This window comes from Amia ocellicauda, chromosome 11 (assembly GCF_036373705.1).
Source record: "Amia ocellicauda isolate fAmiCal2 chromosome 11, fAmiCal2.hap1, whole genome shotgun sequence".
Classification (NCBI taxonomy): domain Eukaryota; kingdom Metazoa; phylum Chordata; class Actinopteri; order Amiiformes; family Amiidae; genus Amia; species Amia ocellicauda.
In genome coordinates this window covers 821515-827733 of record NC_089860.1, presented here as the reverse complement: position 1 = coordinate 827733, position 6219 = coordinate 821515, and the positions used below count along the sequence as shown (strand labels likewise).

Genomic DNA, 6219 nt, shown 5'->3' with positions numbered 1-6219 from the left:
GCCTGTCGACGTCCGCAGCTTTCGGGTAAGACATTCTCTTTAATTTTAAACCATGAATGAATTGTTGCGCCTTTTATCCTATCTCTTCACTACGTCACGACACACCGCCCTCTTAGAAGAGAGTAGCCCCTGAGCCGTCAGACCCCCCTCCAAAACCCCACACGTCGTCTGTTTTATCATCGTCGTCGTCATTCAAGGGGGATATATAATCCATAATCCAGCATATTCTCCTTCTAACCAAATCCAGTTGCGAACATTTGGTCAAGATGTCAAAACCATCATTTATACAGTTTATGACCTCTTTCAAGAACGGCCAGTCCACGGCGTCAAACATAATTTCAGTAACCTGTTTTTCTGGATCCTCCACACCCCCTTCAATAGGGTTTGTAATCAGGGTACTGCTAAACAAAACCTTACGATCTGTAGTTTGAGTTAGACTCTTCACCACTCTACCGTAGTTCTGCAAGCTTTCCCATTCACACCTTTCAAAACCCTGAGTCGGAGACTCCATTTCGCATTCTCTTGGACCCTCTTGCAAGCCTTCTAGAGTCTTATCCACAAGCCCCAGATCTCTCCAGGCCATCACCTTCAACCAGTCCTCATAAGAGTATTCAATTACCGTCTCAAAAGGTTCCAACGTACCCTCCTTCTCTCCCAAAGCAAAAAGCTCCACTCCAACATAGCTGGGATCCCTTTTAAAGCGCAGGGCGACCTGCCTTTGAAAGAGTTTCCAAAGTGTCCTGATGTGCCCTTTAGCAATGCCAAACAGGTCTGTGAAAATGGCATCCTTTCGCGGCACTTCAGACGCCATCTCACAGTCTAGCCGACCTGAAATGCCTGAGCCCGTTTTACCAGCCGGCTTTGATAGGAGTTATTCGAAACACCAGGACGGGTTGGTTTCCGTAGTGTAGTGGCTATCACGTTTGCCTCACACGCGAAAGGTCCCCGGTTTGAAACCGGGCGGAAACAGCCTGCTGTGGGCCGGCCCTTTTCGTCCTGCTTGCCCTCGTGGTTCCCCGGAGGCGGTAGGTGGCTTTTCTTCATTGGAGTGCCCGAAATTGGTGCACTCAGAGCGTCCGTCAATCGACAGGTTGAAATTGTAAATGCTGGTGTAGGCACTTTTAATTAAAATCTGATGATGAAGTTATTGTTGTTGTTGTTGTTGTTCTTGTTGTCGTCGTGGTCGCCGTCATTATTATTGTTAAAGTAAAGCTACCGTAAGGTGTAGAAGGCACAATAGCTCTGTGATTGTCTGATGGTGGCACAAGACAAGCAGCAGCTGTTTGAACAAGCCATTGAGCATCACCTTGTTGGGGTAAGTGTAAGTCTTGTCATAGCTCAGGGCGTTCTTCCTTTGAAAGAGTTTTCAAAGTGTCCTGATGTGCCCTTGAGCAATGCAAAATAGGTCAGTGAAAATAGAAACCTTTATCTCACAGGCTGGCCCACGGGAAACGCCTGTGTGCGTTTTACCAGCCGGCTTCGATAGGAGTTATTCAAAACACCAGGACGGGTCGGTTTCTGTAGTGTAGTGGCTATCACGTTCGCCTCACACGCGAAAGGTCCCCGGTTCGAAACCGGGCGGAAACAACCCATGGTGCACGCGTGCCAGTGCCGTGTTACCCGTCCCCCATCTCTCTGCCCCAAGGGTGGCTGTCGTTTTCTCTTCCTCGGAGTGGCAAGAAATCCTGACCTTGAGAACAAACGATGTAAGAAGGGTAGCTTTGCGAGGCGCTGGAACTGACACTTTTAAAATCGATACATGTTGTTGCTGTTACAATACGACCGTAGCAGGATCGGCGACATTGCTGTTACTCTTATGTAGTTGAAGGCGCAAAATAGCTCTGATAGTCTGGTGGTGACGGAAGACCACCAGCCGTTTGAACAAGCCATTCAGCATCACCTTGTTGGGCTAAGTGCAGGCACTGTCTGATCGCAGGGCGTCCTGCCTTTGAAAGAGTTTCCGAAGTATCCCGAAATCGGTGCACTCAGAGCGTCCGTCCGTCGACAGGATGAAATTGTAAACGCTGGTGTAGCCACTTTTAATTAAAATCTGATGATGATGATGATGATGATGTTGTTGTTCTTGTTGATGTTGTTGTTCTTGTTGTTGTTCTTGTTGTCGTCGTGGTCGCCGTCATTATTATTGTTAAAGTAAAGCAGTAGTTAGATTTGTTGCTACCGTAAGGTGTAGAAGGCACAATAGCTCTGATAGTCTGGTGGTGAAGGAAGACCACCAGCCGTTTGAACAAGCCATTCAGCATCACCTTGTTGGGTTAAGTGCAGGCACTGTCAGAGCGCAGGGCGTCCTGCCTTTGATAGAGTTTCCAAAGTGTCCTGATGTGCCCTTGAGCAATGCAAAATAGGTCAGTGAAAATAGAAACCTTTATCTCACAGGCTGGCCCACGGGAAACGCCTGTGCGCGTTTTACCAGCCTGCTTCGATGGGAGCCATTCGAAACGCCAGGACGGGTCGGTTTTACCAGCAGTCTCCAACGGTAACCGTTCTAAGCAAGAGGTGACGGTGTCAGTTTCCGAAGTGTAGCGGTTATCACGTTCTCCTAACGCACGAAAGGTCCCCGGTTTGAAACCGGGCGGAAAGAGCCTGCTGTGGGCCGGCCCTTTTCGTCCTGCTTGCCCTCGTGGTTCCCCGGAGGCGGTAGGTGGCTTTTCTTCATTGGAGTTCCCGAAATTGGTGGACTCAGAGCGTCCGTCCGTCGACAGGTTGAAATTGTAAACGCTGGTGTAGCCACTTTTAATTAAAATCTGATGATGATGTTATTGTTCTTGTTGTTGTTGTTGTTGTTCTTGTTTTTCTTTTTGTCGTCGAGGTCGCCGTCATTATTATTGTTAAAGTAAAGCTACCGTAAGGTGTAGAAGGCACAATAGCTCTGTGATTGTCTGATGGTGGCACAAGATGAGCAGCAGCTGTTTGAACAAGCCAGTGAGCATGACCTTGTTGGGGTAAGTGTAAGTCTTGTCATAGCTCAGGGCGTTCTTCCTTTGTAAGAGTTTCCAAAGTGTCCTGATGTGTCCTTGAGCAATGCAAAATAGGTCAGTGAAAATAGAAACCTTTATCTCACAGGCTGGCCCACGGGAAACGCCTGTGCGCGTTTTACCAGCCGGCTTCGATGGGAGCCATTCGAAACACCAGGACAGGTCGGTTTCCGTAGTGTAGTGGCTATCACGTTCGCCTCACACGCGAAAGGTCCCTGGTTCGAAACCGGGCGGAAACAACCCGCGGTGCACGCGTGCTAGTGCTTTGTTATCTGTCCCTGTAACGCGGCCGGCCATCGTTTTCTCTTCCTCGGAGTGTCAAGAAATCCTGACCTTGAGAACAAACGATCACAGAAGGGTAGCTTTGCGAGGCGCTGGAACTGACAGTTTTAAAATCGATACATGTTGTTGCTGTTACAATACGACCGTAGCAGGATCGGCGACATTGCTGTTACTCTTATGAGTAGATAGTAGGGTTTTATGGGCGCGGCCTATTTTGTTATGACGTATGCCCTAAGCTTATTAATATTCCTACGTCATAATTGGGGGGCGTGATTTTAGGTAGAGTTATTTCCTTAATTATTCCTACGTCATATCCGTCAGAAAGTGTACACCCATAAAACCCTGAACAACAAGGCCGCCCATAACCTGTTGTTCTTGTTGTTCTTGTTGGTCAACTGTAGAGTGTGAATGGGTCGGCTCTTCCTGTAGTGTTTGGGGGTCTTTTTTAAATATACATGTAATGGTTTAGTAAATCTAAACCGTTATAAGATCAACAAGTTCTGCTGTCTGTAATGGTCCCAGGTCTTAACAATGCCAGTTTTGAATAGTGCGTTTATCATATTCACACTGTCTCTGTCTGTCTCTCTCTCTCTCTCGCCCAATCATTTTATAAGATCAACAAGTTCTGTTGTCTGTTATGATCCCAGGTCCTAACAATGCCTGTTTTGCATAGGGTACTTATGTTATCCACACTGTATCTGGCTCTGTCTCTCCCCTCAAATTTAATTAAAAATAAAATTAAAAAAGAGGGTGTGTGTGTGGGTGTTTGTGTGTATAGGTTAATTGTTTAAAAAAAAAAAAAAAAAAAGCTGTGGTTATATTTTATCTCTCACATAATGTGTTCAGTCGTTTTACTTAAATACATTCTAGGGTCTTAAAGCTCATAAGAGTTAGACTTAAGATAAGGATATGCTTTTAAGGTATTTTAGCAGTCTCAATCCCTGATGATAAGGAATCGTTTAAAAAATAAAAACAACTGATCACTCAATGCTAAATAGATCACAACACTCAAGGCTAAATCACTCACACCATGGGTGGCGGGGGTGGGCTCAGACAACAGTACGTATGGCATGTGGTATCAAAACATTAAGAATACTTTTAACCTATATAATTTATAAGCTTTGTAAAATAAACCCAAATATCTCTTTTGCGGGGATAAACGCTGTTCTGAGTAGTTTGTGACTTGTTTAATACCAAACAAAGCATCGCTATTAAAAAAAAAAAAAAAATCACTGTAAAAGCGCTAGTTATTTTTGATCTTTATAGTTATTTTCTTGGCTCAGGTTGTTTTTTAGCGCTTATAAAGGCCTGAAATATTCTTAGTGGTTTGTTGACTATAGGTCTTGATGCTTAAAAATGTTTTTTTGAGAGACCTAAAGGTTCTAATAAAAGTTTAGAGTAGAGAGGAAGAGATCGTCTCCATCTTGGTTTCTATTTGAAATTTGATGCAGTGTCATTTTATTGGTTGGTTTTGATATGTTAATTGGTAACAGGGCGGCACAAAGGCCAGACCAGAACAATGCCTTACAAGCAGATCCGGCATGTGGCCATCAGTATAAGTATGAAGGTCTGGTCTTCAGCTCGACAGACTCATACTGACCTTTCGATTTAAGACTAAAGATCAACAATGTCCGGAAACAACATCAGCGACTTCGATTTAAACGAGTTTTTAGGCAAGTCTTCAGATTATTTTCATTGACTCAGAGCGTGTTGTGTGCATGTATTGTAAATAAGGCTATAACATCTGTTTTAAGTTCTGTAAAATTATTTTTCAGCCAGTCAACAGGAGTTAATTCCCAACGCTGAGGAGATCATCTGGAACAACGACGGTAAGATTTTTGTGTTTGCGCTCATGGGTTCTTATGTATGGGTGTGTGTGGTTTTGAAGCGGCTCATTAGAGTTATGAAAACATTTTAATATATATTAATGCCGGTCTCTTTAATTACACAGAAACTATCGAAAGGCCTGTGATTAATGTCTCCGAGGATCGACCAAGAGAAGTGGTTGTCCCTAGACATGCTGTCTGCCGACCGGGTAAGAACTAAACCCCTGTTTGTTTGTATAACGTTTCTGTAAGATGTTTGAGTCCAGTTTTGTTAATTTAAAAAAATTATCCTGTCTAACAGTATTAAGAAACGTGGTTCGAGACAACGAAAGGCCTTCCACATCGAGGGCTTGTTTCGTTTTACCTTCGAGAACCGTAACCTTTCACGAATCTGAAAGGCCGTCAGCCCCGGTATCTGATAGCTGTGAGTATATGTCTGCAGCCTGTAAGAGGTAAAAGCTTTTTATAAAGCGGTGTGGTTAAAGGTTAAACATGTCTCTTACCTTCACAGCGGTGCAAAAAGCTAAACCAGCCGAAAAACATAAGAAACGATTATTCTGTGGAGGTAAGTAAGATCTTTCAAACTTTAATGTTTTTAAAAGGGCTTTGTTTGCCCGTTGAGGGCTAATATTTAAGCCATGGGTGACCGTTTCCTGTAGGGCGGGGGCTTCTGGGAAAGATCTTTAGAAGTCCGGACAGGTCTAGGCTTGTTTCTGGGGAACGTGTTTAGAAATGACCGATTGCCGTACCGTCTGGTTAGGAAGTAAAGCCGTCTGAAAGGGTTTAGTAAGTTGTTTGGCTTATCTCCCGCTATTATACTTCTGTTTTAAAGTGGTTGTAGGAAAAGGCTTGAAGGTGTTCATTGTATTTAATATTTAAACAGATCGTGAAAACGTTTGTGAAACAGGAAGTCCCGGGATCAGGAAGCGTTTACACTTGGAAGGTTCGTTTAAAAATGAAATGTTGTTGTGTGTGTGTGTGTTTTATTAACAATATTACAGTTTTTAAAGAAACATTTAAGAAACAGTTTATTTACAGCGGCTTCTCTGTTTTACATTTATTATCAAGTCCTAATAAATATATTGTCTGTAAATAATAAGGTGTTGTAGTGAATGTCT

The 6219-nt window shown here is 43.7% G+C and overlaps 3 non-coding genes across 3 annotated transcripts; all 3 read left to right on the top strand.

Moving 5' to 3' along the window:
* Positions 1–896: 896 nt before the first annotated feature.
* trnav-cac (transfer RNA valine (anticodon CAC)) lies at positions 897–969 on the top strand. Its single transcript has one exon. It is a non-coding gene; the product is annotated as a tRNA-Val (tRNA).
* Positions 970–1514: 545 nt separating this feature from the next.
* On the top strand, positions 1515–1587 carry trnav-cac (transfer RNA valine (anticodon CAC)). The gene has a single exon. It is a non-coding gene; the product is annotated as a tRNA-Val (tRNA).
* A 1572-nt stretch (positions 1588–3159) lies between these two features.
* trnav-cac (transfer RNA valine (anticodon CAC)) lies at positions 3160–3232 on the top strand. The gene has a single exon. It is a non-coding gene; the product is annotated as a tRNA-Val (tRNA).
* Positions 3233–6219: the final 2987 nt, after the last annotated feature.